This window comes from Ochotona princeps, chromosome 29, assembly GCF_030435755.1.
Source record: "Ochotona princeps isolate mOchPri1 chromosome 29, mOchPri1.hap1, whole genome shotgun sequence".
Lineage (NCBI taxonomy): Eukaryota > Metazoa > Chordata > Mammalia > Lagomorpha > Ochotonidae > Ochotona > Ochotona princeps.
This window is the reverse complement of record NC_080860.1, coordinates 11,018,574-11,032,243: the sequence shown is the minus strand read 5'-3', so window position 1 is coordinate 11,032,243 and position 13,670 is coordinate 11,018,574. Positions and strand designations below refer to the sequence as shown.

Here is a 13,670-nt window from a genome sequence, read left to right as displayed (position 1 = left end):
CTTCGAGGCAGAAAGGGAAGAGCAGCGGTGGGTTAGTGGTAGAGGAGAGATGAGAGACTGTTCACATTAGTAAAGCCTGGCTGGCTGGCAGCTCTGCAGCAAGTGTGGCGAAATGGGAGTGGGCTGGGAGCTGGTTCCTGGTGTGGGATGAGGTGTGGCAGTGGCTGAGACTATAACGTAAGAGGTGGAACAGGGGTCAGATTTGGGAGATGTTTAAGAAATGGTCAGATCCCACGTCTAATTTGAAGGAATATTTAAAAAAAAAGTTGGGGGGTTGGAGGGAGGACTCAAAACATTATGGGAATTGTGCAATAGGGACTTCAGAGCTGGGCTATCTATAAGAAACCCAGACACCCTTAGGGGAGTTAGACAAAGTATTAAAAGAGGTGACATTTGAGCTGCTTTTTGAAGGATAAATGAAATTCCAGATGATGGATAAGGAGGGTAAAAGGAAGTCATTTCAGGTGAGGGTCTAGCTGAAGGACAGGCATGGACTGTGAGGCTGCCTGGTATGACTGGGCGTCACTATCATTTGGCAGCTGAGGGTGAAGGGAGACCAGGATCTGAGAAGCTCGTTGGGAATTAGAACGTGGTGGGGCTGGAATACAAGATGCTGGAGTTAGTGCTTTTGCTGTGGCAGGCAATGGGGAATTCCTGACGGCACAGGAGCAGGTGATTAGACAGAAGCACACTCGCCTTTGAAGGTAAATGCTGATGCACTGTGGGCTGGACTTAAGACTGAAGGCAAGGTCGGGGAGGTCCATTTATTTCCTTTTTAAAAAAGATTTATTGGGCCCGGCGGCGTGGCCTAGCGGCTGAGGTCCTCGCCTTGAAAGCCCCGGGATCCCATGTGGGCGCCGGTTCTGGTCCCGGCGGCTCCACTTCCCATCCAGCTCCCTGCTTGTGGCCTGGGAAAGCAGTTGAGGACGGCCCAATGCATTGGGACGCTGCACCCGCGTGGGAGACCTGGAGGAGGTTCCTGGTTCCTGGCATCGGATTGGCGCGCATCGGTCCGTTGCGGTTCACTTGGGGAGTGGATCATCGGACGGAGGATCTTCCTCTCTGTCTCTCCTCCTCTCTGTATATCTGGCTGTAATAAAATGAATAAATCTTTAAAAAAAAAAAAAAGATTTATTTATTTTTATTGGAAAGGTGGATATGCAGAGAGGAGGAGAGAGAGAGAGGAAGATCTTCCATCCGATGGTTCACTCCCCAAGTGACCGCAACGACTGGTGCTGAGCCGATCCTAAGCCAGGAACTTCTTCCAGGTCTCCCGTGTGGGGACAGGTTCCCAAGGCTTTGGGCCATCCCCCACTGCTTTCCCAGGCCACGAGCAGGGAGCTGGATGGGAAGCGGGGACACAGGGATTAGAACTGGCGACCATATGGGATCCCGGCGAGTGCAAGGCGAGGACTTTAACCACTATGTTATCGCGCTGGGCCCGAGGTCCAATTATTTCACTAAAATTAGTCAATGCCCACCATGTGCTGGGCGTGAGTAACAGAACAGTCAGCCAGCCAGTAGCAGGTTTTTCTTCATGGATTTCAAGTCTGCTGCTGAATTAAGGAAAGCTTCCATGTGGAAGCTGGGTCGATTCAGGAAATCTGTCTGAAAAAGCCATCATGAAGATGTGGAAGACCTTGAAAGTGGAAAATCAGAATGTCTTTCCTCATTGCTGGAGAAACAGAATGAGAATGTAGTAGCTACAAAGTCTCCTGCCGTGAAGGGATAATTATAAAACAATCCTTGGGAACATTAACATAAAGCCTCTTACTTTGCCTTAAGTATCACATCAATTGTAATTAGTAAATAATTACCTGCTGTTGCATTAGTTGGCTGCATAAATGCTAGTGACAGTTATGCAGAAGAGCTGTTTGCAGTCAATGGAAAGACATCTCCACGTGGGGCAGAGTTAAACAGAGAGGAAAGTGCTGGGTCACGGCATGGAGGATCCAGAACTGTTCAGCTGTCCTTATGTCTCATCGCTAAAAGAATCCATTCCAAATAAGTGACAGAGTCAAGGGCAAAAATTCCTAAAGCGTACACAGACCTCTCATGTAACCTGTCACTGTCTGATAATGTCATGTCCCTGCAGCAAACTCCTCTACAAACGGTTCTCTGTTGACCCAGCCCTGCTGTCATGCGTGTGGTCTTTTTTTTTTTTTAAAGATTTATTTTATTTTTATTACAAAGTCAGATACACTGAGAGGAGGAGAGACAGAGAGGAAGTGGAGCCGCCGGGATCAGAACCAGCAGCCACATGGGATCAAGGCGAGGACCTTAGCCACTAGGCCACACCGCCGAGCCCCTGTCATGCGTGTGGTCTTGAACGAGGCCCAGTTGGGCTTGAATGAATTCTCCATGACATTCCCGATGTGGCCTGTTCCTTTCTGCTGTTGCCAGAATCAAATTCTGCACTTAATCACCCCTTGTTTTCAGATGACAAAATCTCTCTGTTAGGCTTCAGAAAGCAGGGATTACAAAATGTTCTTATGGTTTTAAGTCCTTGATGGTGACTGGGGAACACGGTCAAGGATTGGATGAAAATTGGGGTAGGTGAGCGGACTAAGCGGAGAATTCCTTTCCAAAAATCTGCCTCTGGACGTCAATGTTCATCACTTAAGAGGATTCTAAGATTTTAAAAATAAAACGAAAAGGAGTGTGGGTTAGATGCATTGGGTCCAAAACTGGATTTTAGATTATGCCTCTTGCTGTGTATAAATAATAACTCAGAGAGAAAATTCAGGGACAAGCGATGTGGTACAACGGTTAAGAAGCCATCTGGGGTGCCTGAATTCCACATTAGAGTGCCTGGGTTTGAATCCTGGCCCTGCTTCCACCGACCTGCTAATGTGCATGCTGGGAGGCAGAGGGTGGTGGCCCAGTTACAGTGTGGGAGACGCAGACAGAGATCCAGGCTCCTGCCTTCAGTCTGGTCCCGTCCTGGCTGGTACAGCCAGCTGGGGGAGTGAACCAGCAGTTGAAACATCTGTTTCTGTCACTCTGCCTTTTAAATATTTTTTTTTTAAAAAATAGGTAACTTGTAAAAAGAAAATTCAACAAGACAGATAGAGCAAAAGTAATTACTACTGACAAGTACAACCATTACCGGAACATCTTAGGGCTATGAATTATGACTTCCAGAATATTGCTGACTGAACTCACCCCACTGTAACAACAAAAGAGGGAGAAAAACATGAGGCTGCCTGCATCCCCTACAGAATACTGATCGGTCAGAGGTTACCACCTTTTAAAAATAGCACTGGGCAGGGGGAAGGAGACAGGTCAGGTGACATAGCACATGAAGCCACTGCCTGTAATGCCGACATTGCAAATGGGTGCTGGTCTGAGCCCCAGCCACTTACCTTCCAATTCAGCTCCCTGCCGCTGGCATAGGAAAGCAGCAGAAGATGGGCCAAGTTCTTGCTACCCTTATGGGAGGGAGACCCACATGGAGTTTTCAGCTCTCTAGCCTTGTCAGCCCTGGTCACTTTGGCTATTTGAGGAGTGAGCCGGTGCCTGAAATCTCTTTCTGTCTTTCCAAATAATCTTTTAAAAAATTAAACATAGGTCCCAGTGCAGTAGCCTAGTGGCTGAAGTCCTCGCCTTGCGTGTGCCAGGATCGCATATGAGTGCCGTTTGTCTCAGCAGCCCCACTTCCCATCCAGCTCCCTGCTTGTGGCTTGGGAAAACAGTAGAGGATGGTCCAGGACCTTAGGACTCTGTATCCATGTGGGAGACCTGGAGGAAGCTCCTGGCTCCTGGCTTTGGATCGGCTCAGCTCCGGGTGTTGCAGCCACTTGGGGAGTGAATTAGTGGACAGCATATCTTTGTCTCTGTCTCTTCTTCTCTCTGTATATCTGACTTGCCAATTAAAAAAATAGGTAAATATTTTTTAAAAGATAAAAATATCTTCTTGAGTATTAAAATATATTCTCACCATCCTTTCTTAGAACATTCCAGATTCTCTGATGGCTCTTGCCCTGATCCAAAGTATCTCTCAGCCACACCGAGGTCTTGAGCAGAAGCAGGAAGTGATCACCCTGATGCTGACGCCACACACTCTGGTTCTCCAGTGGCACAGATACCAACGGCCCGGAAGTCGCCCATTACACCTATGCAGTTTTCCATTAGGTGAAATGCAACCCGTGCCCAGATGACCTGACCACACTGCCGCTGTGGTGGCCTCCTTTGCTCTGTCTCCTCTGCTAGTCACGTTCCACACAAACAGCCCTGGTCTGTTTTATTCACTGCTGGATATTCAGCCACTCACAGAATGACTGATGCAGGATATCAAAGCAGGTGCTTCCCTGGCACTGAGCAGGTACTCCCCTGGTACTGGGTGGAGGCGTCACCGGTGAAATAAGCAGTAAAGTGTCATTGCATTTATAGAAATGTTTGGCCTCAGTGGAGGGGATGGAGGGAATTAAAGGAGTTGCCGTGAGTTATTTTCCTCCTGCAGATGGGTCATGCTTGCATCCTGAGTGGCCAGCAAATATAAAGGTCCATGTGACCTTCTAGGGACGGTTGTGCTTTTGCCACAGGCATAAGGGTTCTAGGTTTTAATTGCCTAGACTTTCCTTCCAAAATCACAGTCAGCCAACAGTGCAGGCTGCAAGCAGGGTGGTTACATCTGTGACACTTGGAGCTGCGCCTAGTCCTGCACCAGTGCAGAGCTACCCGTGCGACCCAATGGAGACAATGGAGCTTCGCTTGCAACATGGAAAAGCGGAGCTGCCTGGAACGGTACCGAGGACAGACCCTCACAACAGACAGAAAGGTCAGCCCAGGGGCGGAAGGTACCTGGGACTGTTTACCAGCCAGAATGGAAGTATTTCAAGATGGTAGCAATTAAAGACACTGTCAGTCAGCTGATTGCCCAGTCCTAAGCACTGCTAGAATTAGTTCCATTCTTGGGTTCGATGTTTGACTCACCTACATCGCATATTGCAGTGCCCGCTTCATGTCCTAGCTATTCCACTTCTCTCTCTTTTTAAAAAAAAATATTTGTTTTTACTGGAAAGGCAGATCTACAGAGAAAAGGAGACACAAAGATCCTCCATCCATTGGTTTACTCCCAAGCGGTCGCAACGGCCAGAGCTGAGCCTATCCGGAGCCAGGAACCAACAGCTTTCTTCTGGGTCTCCCATGGGTGCAGGGTCCCAAGGCTTTGGACCACCCTCTGCTGCTGGCTGAGGCCACAAGCAGGGAGCTGGATGGGAAGTAGGGCAGCTGGGACACAAACCAGTGCCCATGTGGGATCCTGATGCTTGCAAGGGAAAGGATTAACCAACTGAGCCATCCAGCCCAGTTACTCCATTTCTAACTCAATAGTCCTGCAGATGGGCAGCCTGGGAGGCAGCAGTGATGGCTCACGTGCCCGTATCCCTGTCTCCCATGCCACCCAGGAGTTCTAGCCTCCTAGTTTTGGCCAGGCACAGTCCTGGCTGTTGTAAACATGTGAGAAGTAAATCAGCAGATGGGAGACCTTGCCATCTTTCTCTTTAAAATAAAATGAAAGTAAACTTTTTAAAAATTAAAAAATAAAAACTTCTAGGAAATTATGTTTTAAAAGCCTCTTCTTGGAAGCTACCACCTGATGGGATGTCCAGGAAGTGTCCTAAGCAAGGACTTCTGAACATTGTGGTGCTATTGTCAGGGTCTAGCTGGAGGTCTCCTCACTTGCTTGAGTTTTGAGACAGTCTTCCTTCAGCCAGAGTGACACAACTGACCTCATGGTGGCATCAAGGTGACTGCTGTGCCTGGGGATGAGCCTTGCTTTTAGGGACACCACTTCAAAGACCTCAGCAAAGCCACAGTCTCCCCTACTTCTCCCAGCTCTGGCACAGCCAGCCCTGTGGCTGCGCTGTGTGCAACCCAGCAACAAGGGGATCTATGGGACCCAGAGTGAGCAAGCAAGCCCACCCTCTAAACTGAAGTCTTCAGACATACACAGCCTTTCATGGGGGAGGCTTTCAAAAGAAGAAGAAGAAAAAAATCTGACAAATTCCCTGCCCTTTCAACTTCACTTTCTGTTCTCTTTATATCTGTGTTCGGCATTTCCAATTAATCTTGGGCTCAGAGCCCAAGGCAGGGCGCCAGTGGCGCCTGAGCAATGCTAAAGAGCAAACTGATCCAGGGAGACAAATGCCAGTGAGGGACCCCACCGTCAGCAGACAGACACTGTGAGCAGCTCGCCTGTTACCATGAAGCTTGAGAGGCGTGCGCGCGGGTCTCCGCATTGGCACCATCTGCCAATTCCTCGGGAGGACAGAACAAGCCAGCGAGGCATGAAGATTAGATTATGTAACGCTTGAGGATTGCTGTTTGCAAAGAGGAAACAAATGGAACGAATTGATTTGCTTGTCAAAGTCATGTCACTGAAGGAGACCCTGTTCCCTCTTCCCAGAGGACTTCATCAGTCGTGTGTGTGTCTGTGTGTGTGTGTGTGTGTGTGAGAGAGAGAGAGAGAGAGAGAAAGAGAGAATTTCTCAGACTCAAGAAACCCGAGGTCATGATCCATTCCATTCATAAGACCCAGACCAATTTTCAAATCCTCTTCTGAGCCCCTTGCTTGAAAAAGGACTGCTCGGGCTCGGCAGCCTGGCCTAGTGGCTAAGGTCCTCGCCTTGATCCCATATGGCCGCTGGTTCTAATCCCGGCAGCTCCACTTCCTCTCTATCTCTCCTCCTCTCAGTATATCTGACTTTGTAATAAAAATAAAATAAATCTTTAAAAAAAAAAAAAAAAAAAAAAAAAAGAAAAAGGACTGCTCACCCCGCCAGGTGCGGCTCGCTCTCTGGTCTCTCCTCCTCTTCTCTCTCTTCTCTCTCCTTTACCCGCTCTTCTTTGCTCTCCCCTTCTTCCTTCTTTCCTGATCTTCACCACCTCTACCCTGTTCCTGCCCCGTTGGAATAAACCTCCTAAGATACAAAAAAAAAAAAAAAGAAAAAGGACTGCTCAGCTGCTATAGCAAGAATCCCAACGTGGCAGGGAACATAAGTGCCAGTCACAAGACTCAAAGCCTGTCTACTCTGCCTGCACTCCGGCTTCCAGGAAAGCAACCTGCAGGACCCGGATGGTGACATTTTCTACCCGGGACTTTGGTAGGATTGGGATGTGCTCTGCCAAAGACCGTGCACCAGGAAGGAGAACACACGGCATGGCTGGGCTCTCTGCCACCTCTGGGCTCCTGTGTGCTGTGCCCTGCGCAGTACCTCTTACGGAACCCTCAGCTTATCAGAGAAGAAGGCATGAATGAGACTTGGGGCCCTGCTGCCATTGTTCCGCTCCTGAAGGTTTCCCCAGCTCCTTGAGAGACTGAGATGTGAACCCCAGGTCTTCAGCATGTACTCAAAGCCCACTGGAGCAGGCATTCCCCACTCTGCTCTTTCCACAGACCCTGCTCCTCTGTCCCTCTTTGTCCCTGCCGACTGCCTCTGGGTGCTGACCTATATGCACTCCGTCAACCGACTCCCTGGCCCTGTAGCTTTCAAATGGGTTCAGACTGAAGGGCACGGGGAGAGGGAGGAGGGAAGTACTCCCTCTCTTGGCTCCAGATCGCCTTCGGTTGGTGGTTTCTTCTGATAAAAGGTCACCCCTGCTTCTCCAGGCGGCCCTCCCCAGACGACTGTCTCTCCATCACTCTCCCTCCCCTAAACCTTCAGATCTTGGAGAGATACAGGCCCCAGATATTACCAACACCCTGGGCACTGCTTTCCCTAGGCTCTGCCCAAGCGTTTTAAATAATCCTTTTATTAAATTCTCTCATTACTTAATTTCAATGTATATATATATGCAGCTCCTGATATACAAACCACATGTGTCCAGCTTGTTCTGGGCCCTATACCCTCGTTTTTAAAAAGTAGCAGCCTTAATAATACAATCTCCTACTACTTTATGGTAGTTGTTCTCAGTGTTCACCTTTTCCTGAAGCTATAATAACAATGTAAAGATAAAACCTAATTTCTCTTTACAACATAATTGTACAGTGGAGTTTGTATGAGCTAAATATAATACTGAGAACAAGCCTTTTCATGCGATCAGAACTCCTGCTAACAACTGTAATGCAAGAACTCCAAAAATGATGCGTCTGGCTTGATGATAAACAGGAAATATATTGCAGTATTTAAATCAAGCCAGCAAATATTCCAAACATGATGTGGCAAGCAAGATGATGATATTGGGACTGGTGTTGTACCACAGCAGTATAGGCCACTACCTACAGTCCTAGCATCCCCTATGGGTTCAGGTTCAAGTCCCGGCTGCTTCACTTCTAGCCCAGCTCTCTGCTAACACATCTGGGAAAGCAATGGAGAAGCAGCGGAGGATGGCCTAAGTGCCTGGGCCCCTGCACCCAAGCGGGAGACCTGGAAGAAGCTCTTGACTCTTGGTTTGCGCCTGACCTGGCCTTGGCTGTTGCAGCCATCTGGGGTGTGAACCAGCAGATGGTTCTGTGTCTCTGCTCCCTCTGTGATTCTGCCTTTAAAATAAAAGATAAATCTTTTTTTAAAAAAATATTTCATTTTATATACAATTCCATAAGCTCTGGGATTTCCCTTTCCTCCTCCCCAAACCCACCCCCTGCACTGATTTCCCTATATCATTACAATAGTATAGTCCTTCATAAGCAGTCATCAGTCCGTCATTCTGCTATTTAAGCATATCCTGACATTACAGGTATGGACAATGGCAGAGAGTCCAGCATCCAAAAAATAAATCTTTATCTTTGTTTTTAAAAAGCACTCCTAAAAGTTGAAAACAACCTGCATTTCCACAAATCAAGTGGCATGTTGCATGAGGAGCTATTTGACTAACAAGTTTGCAAAATAATCACCTTCTGTCTTTGGAGCCCATCAGATCTTGAAGCACACCTATCCAGTGTCCTTGAAATGACATTTTTCTGTGGTCTGGAGGGAAGGCTCTTCTCCTACACTGCTTCTGGAACAGCAGAAATTGTGGGGTGGAATTTAGAGGAATGATAAGGGACTTGTCAGACCACATAAAAACTAAGGGGCAGTTTGCATCGGTTAGCACTTTTAATCCTGAAAAGAAACACACTCTCCAGGGTAGTCCACCATTCTCTCATTTTCTACTTCTGAAAAGAATATATGTATATAACATGGCAGTTGTAAGATTCAATATCCATTTTTTTCCCCAAAAAACTAGAAAGCAAAGGAAAAGGATGAATCGCAGCTTCAGTGGCTCCCCGTGACTCTGAGGATCGAGTCTGAAATCGCTCACATGCAGTAGGGGCCAGGGCTCAGCCACTGCTTACAACATTGTTATCCCATAGAGTGCCAGTTCAGATCCAGCCTGCTCCACTTCTGATCCAGCTCCCTGCTAATGCACCCGGGAAGACTATGGAAGAAGGCTCAAGTGCTTGGACTCCTGCCACCCCTGAGGGAGACAGGGAGGGAGTTACGGTGACCTGGCTATTACAGCCACTTGAGAAGTGGACCAGCAGATGGAGATCTATCTCTTTCTCTTTGTCACTCTACCTTTCAAATGAATAAATACATTTCTTAAAAAAAAAAAAAAGATAATGTGGGGTCAGCACTACATCATAGCTCAGCAGGCTAAGCCTTCACCCTGTGGCACCAGTAACCCATATGGGTACCAGTTTGTGTCCTGGCTGTTACATTTTCTGATCCAGCTCCCTTCTTAAGGCCTGGGAAAGCAGCAGAGGTTGGCCCAAGTCCTTGGGACCCTGCATCCATGTGGGGGACCCAGAGGGGACTCCTGGCTTCAGATCAGCTTAGTTCTGGCCATTGTGGTCATTTGGGGAGTGAAACAGTAGATGAAAGAACTTCTCTCTTACCCCTCTCTCTGTAAACCTGCCTTTCAAATAAGATTAAATAAGACTTAAAAAAATAGGGCCCAGCATGGTAACCTAGTGGCTAAAGTCCTTGCCTTGCATGTGCCAGGATCCCATATGGGTACCGGTTTATATTCCGGTTGCTCTACTTCCCATCCAGCTTCCTGCTTATGGCTTAGGAAAGCGTGGAGGATGGCTCAAAGCCATGTGACCCTGCAACCACGTGGAAGAGCTAGAGGGAGTTCCTGGTTCCTGGCTTCAGCTCAGCTCAGCTCTGATCATTACGGCCACTTGGGGAGTGATCCAGCGGAAAAGTTAAGTCACCACCTGCGACATCAGCATCCTATATGGGCACCAGTTTGAGACCCAGCTGCTCCACTCCCAATCCAGCTCCCTGATGATGCTCCTGGGAAGCAGTGGAAGATGGCCTGAGTGCCTGGGCCTCTGTGATGCACATGGGAGACACAGATGGAGTTCCTGGCTCCCAACTTCAGATTGGCCCAGCCCCAGGCATTGCAGCTTTTCGGATTGTGAATCAGCAGATGGCAGATCTGTCTCTCTGTCTATCCCTCTCTGTAACTCTGCCTTTCAAATAAACAAATCTAAACACAAACAAAAAAGAGATAAAGATGTAATACATGTGGCATGCCAGATGCCGCTGAGAGCTATGGAGGAAAGTCAAGGAAGGAAATTGAACATGGTGTGTGTTTCATTGCTGTGACTTTAAGTAGAATGGCCAGGGAGGGCCGTGCCAGGAAGCTGACATTTGAGTGACTATCCAGAAAAGCTAAGGGAGGAGAGGATGGCACTGGGTAGGGGAGGAGGGAGGAATCAGAGGCCACCAGGCAGGAGGGGATCCAGTGTGTGGCCACAAGCTGCAAGGAGGCACTGGACTGAGCAGAGGCAGGAGGAGGGCAGCTGGTGTCTTGGCCCTGTAGGTCACTGTCAGGGCACTGCCTTCTGCCCCACATGACCCTAGAAACCGCTAGTGAGCTGGGGTCAGAGAAAGGACAGGATCTGACCAAATCAAACAGACTCACACACCTCCCGATTCACTCATTCATTCCTTCAGGCCTCTTGGTTACTGCCCCACTGCAGATGACCAGACCAAGCATGCACACACACACACACACACACACTCATGCATACATGCAGCGCCTTCCTCTCCTGGCCCTGCAGCTCACGGGGAGCAGCCCCAGGTAGCTGCAGGGCTCAGAGCGGGTGCTAGGAGGCTGTGGGTTATAAATAGCATCTCCTGCGGCAAGAAATCAAGCTGCTGGGTCCGAATGAGTCAGAGGCACAGAGAGCTTCACCCCCCCCCCAAGACTGCAGCATCACTCCCCACCCCACCGACTCATCCGGGGCCCCCTCTCAGTCTTGCTAACCGAAGCTAGGCCTCGCCTTCTGTCTGTGGTGTGTTGGGGTTCCACCCCTTTTCCACTTCTCCCTTCTATATTGTACCAGGATGCCCCGCCAGCCCCTGAGGGGTGTGCCACTGGCTTTGGTAAGCGTGCACAACCCAGGGTCTGCAGCTGGGCTAGTCTGGACTTCAGGCCCAGCTCTGCGCCTGCTGGGCTGTGTGACCTTGAGTGAGTCACCTTATCCCCCTCCCTAACTCCATGCCCGGGAACCTTGCTTTTCTTCCTGTATCATGTGAGGATGGCAGTAACAAAATCTGCTTTGTGGAACTGACCTGAGCAATCAGGTGTAAACCCCACAAAGTACATAGCCCAGGGCTTGGCACATAGTAGCTGCCCACCTAATGAAATGCCAGTGATGACAAATAAGGTAAGGACAGCTTCCCTCGATTCTTCTGGGTATCACCTTGTGCCTGCAGCCTGGACTTCTAACTCACAACACAGCATCTTTAAGTTCTGTAAGTGAGCCAGGTCTGTCATCCCATTTCTTAGTCCGTGTGTTGCTATAGTACCTGATGCTGTGTGACATACAACGGAAGGAAGATCTCTCCCTCTGTCTCTACCTTTCAAGAAAGAAAAGAGAAGGGCTGGCATTCTGGCTTAGCAAGTAAGGCCGTTGCTGTGACACTGGCATTGCATAAAGGCACGGACTTGTGTCCCAGCTGCTCCACTTCCGATTCAATTTCCGGCGAATGGTCTAGAAAAGCAGCAGAAGATGGTCCAAGTCCTTGGGCCCCCTCACCCGCATGGGAGACCCAAGAGAAGCTCTTGGCTCCTGACTTTGGTCTAGCCCAGCCGCAGCTGTTGTGGCCATCTGGGGAAGATATCTTTCTCTCTCTCTCTCTCTCTCTCTCTCTCTCTCTCTCTCTCTCTCATTCTGACTTCAAAATGTGAACCCTAGGGCCCAGCACAATGGCTCAGTGGCTAAATCCTCACCTTGCACACACTGAGATCCCATATGGGCACTGGTTTTTTATCCTGACTGCTCCACTTCCCTCCTGGCTCCCTGCTTGTGGTCTGGATGACCACAAAGCCTTGGGACCCTGTACCCATTACTTCTGATCCAGCTTCCTGTTAATGGACATGGAAAAGCAATGGAAAATGACCCAAGTAACTGGGCCTCTGCCACACATGTTGGGAGAACTGGAAAAAGCTCCTAGCTCCTGGCTCCTAGCTTCAGCCTGGCTCAGTCCTGGCTAATGTGGTCACCTGAGGAGTTGAACCTATGGATGAAAAAGATATCTCTTTCTTTGTAATTCTGATTTTCAAATAAATAAAGAAACCGTCTTTTAAAACAAAGTGTTTGGGCCTGGCGGCGTGGCCTAGTGGCTTAAGTCCTCACCTTGAAAGCCCCAGGATCCCATATGGGCGCCGGTTCTAATCCCGGCAGCTCCACTTCCCATCCAGCTCCCTGCTTGTGGCCTGGGAAAGCAGTCAAGGACTGCCCAATGCATTGGGACCCTGCACCCGCGTTGGAGACCCGGAAGAGGTTCCAGGTTCCCGGCTTCGGATTGGCGCGCACCGGCCGTTGTGGCTCACTTGGGGAGTGAAACATCGGACGGAAGATCTTCCTCTCTGTCTCTCCTCCTCTCTGTATATCTGACTTTGTAATAAAGTAAATAAATCTTTAAAAAAAAAAACAAAGTGTTTGGGGTGGGCATTTGGCCTAGTCATTAAGATACTGGTTAAGACTTCCAGATTCTGTACAGGAGTGCTTGGGCTTGAATTCCAGCTCTGGTAACCCAATTTCAGTTTCCTGCTGATGCAGACTCTGGGAAGCAGCAGGTCACGTTGAGACCTGGCCCGAGTCTGGCCTTAGCCCAGTCCTGGCTATTACAGGTATTCGGTTACTGGTGGGGCTGTCTGCTGTCTGCCTCTCTCTCTCTCTCTTTCTATTCCTCTATCTCTCTCTGCCTCTCAAGTAATTTTTGAACCAAGTTTAAATCAACCAAAAAATGTAAAAACAATTTTACTTCCAATTCTGCTGTCTGGAAAGTCCAAATAGCACAGCAGTGCCTCTGGCATGGGCCCCCCGGCTGTACCACAATATGGTGGATGGCATCACATGCAGGCAACACGCGCTGAGAGTGCAAGAAATCAAGGGTAAGTGTCAGGCTCTCTTTCTAAACACCCATTCTCCTGGCATCCAACCCAGTCCTGAGACAACAAAAGCCCATTCCCACAAAGAAAGCACTAATCTTTCTTCACAGCCCAGCACTTCTTAGTGGCGCCATCTGCCAACACTGCCACATGGTAGGGCCCAAGCCTCAACACGAACATCAGCAGGGACCAACGCCATTCCAACCACACCATCATCCCCCACAGGAAGAATCTACTAACACTCAGAGGGTACTTTGTGACTTGTGCAAGGCCTCTGCCTGAGGGGGCTGGGGGACAGAATCTGATGCTGACGGATAGACAGCAGCACTGGGTAC

At 49.0% G+C, this 13,670-nt stretch overlaps 1 protein-coding gene across 3 annotated transcripts in view; it reads right to left on the bottom strand.

The window, feature by feature from the left end:
* CABP1 (calcium binding protein 1) overlaps positions 1 to 13,670 on the bottom strand; it is a 55,357-nt gene that overhangs the window by 26,802 nt on the left and 14,885 nt on the right. The window contains exon 1 of one of the 3 annotated variants that reach the window (XM_058656667.1): positions 8,837 to 8,925. The exons of the other annotated variants lie outside the window; for them this stretch is intronic. The gene's annotated coding sequence lies outside the window, so the exon portion shown is untranslated. Of the gene's footprint in view, positions 1 to 8,836; positions 8,926 to 13,670 lie in introns of those variants that run through there. 3 annotated transcript variants of the gene reach the window in all.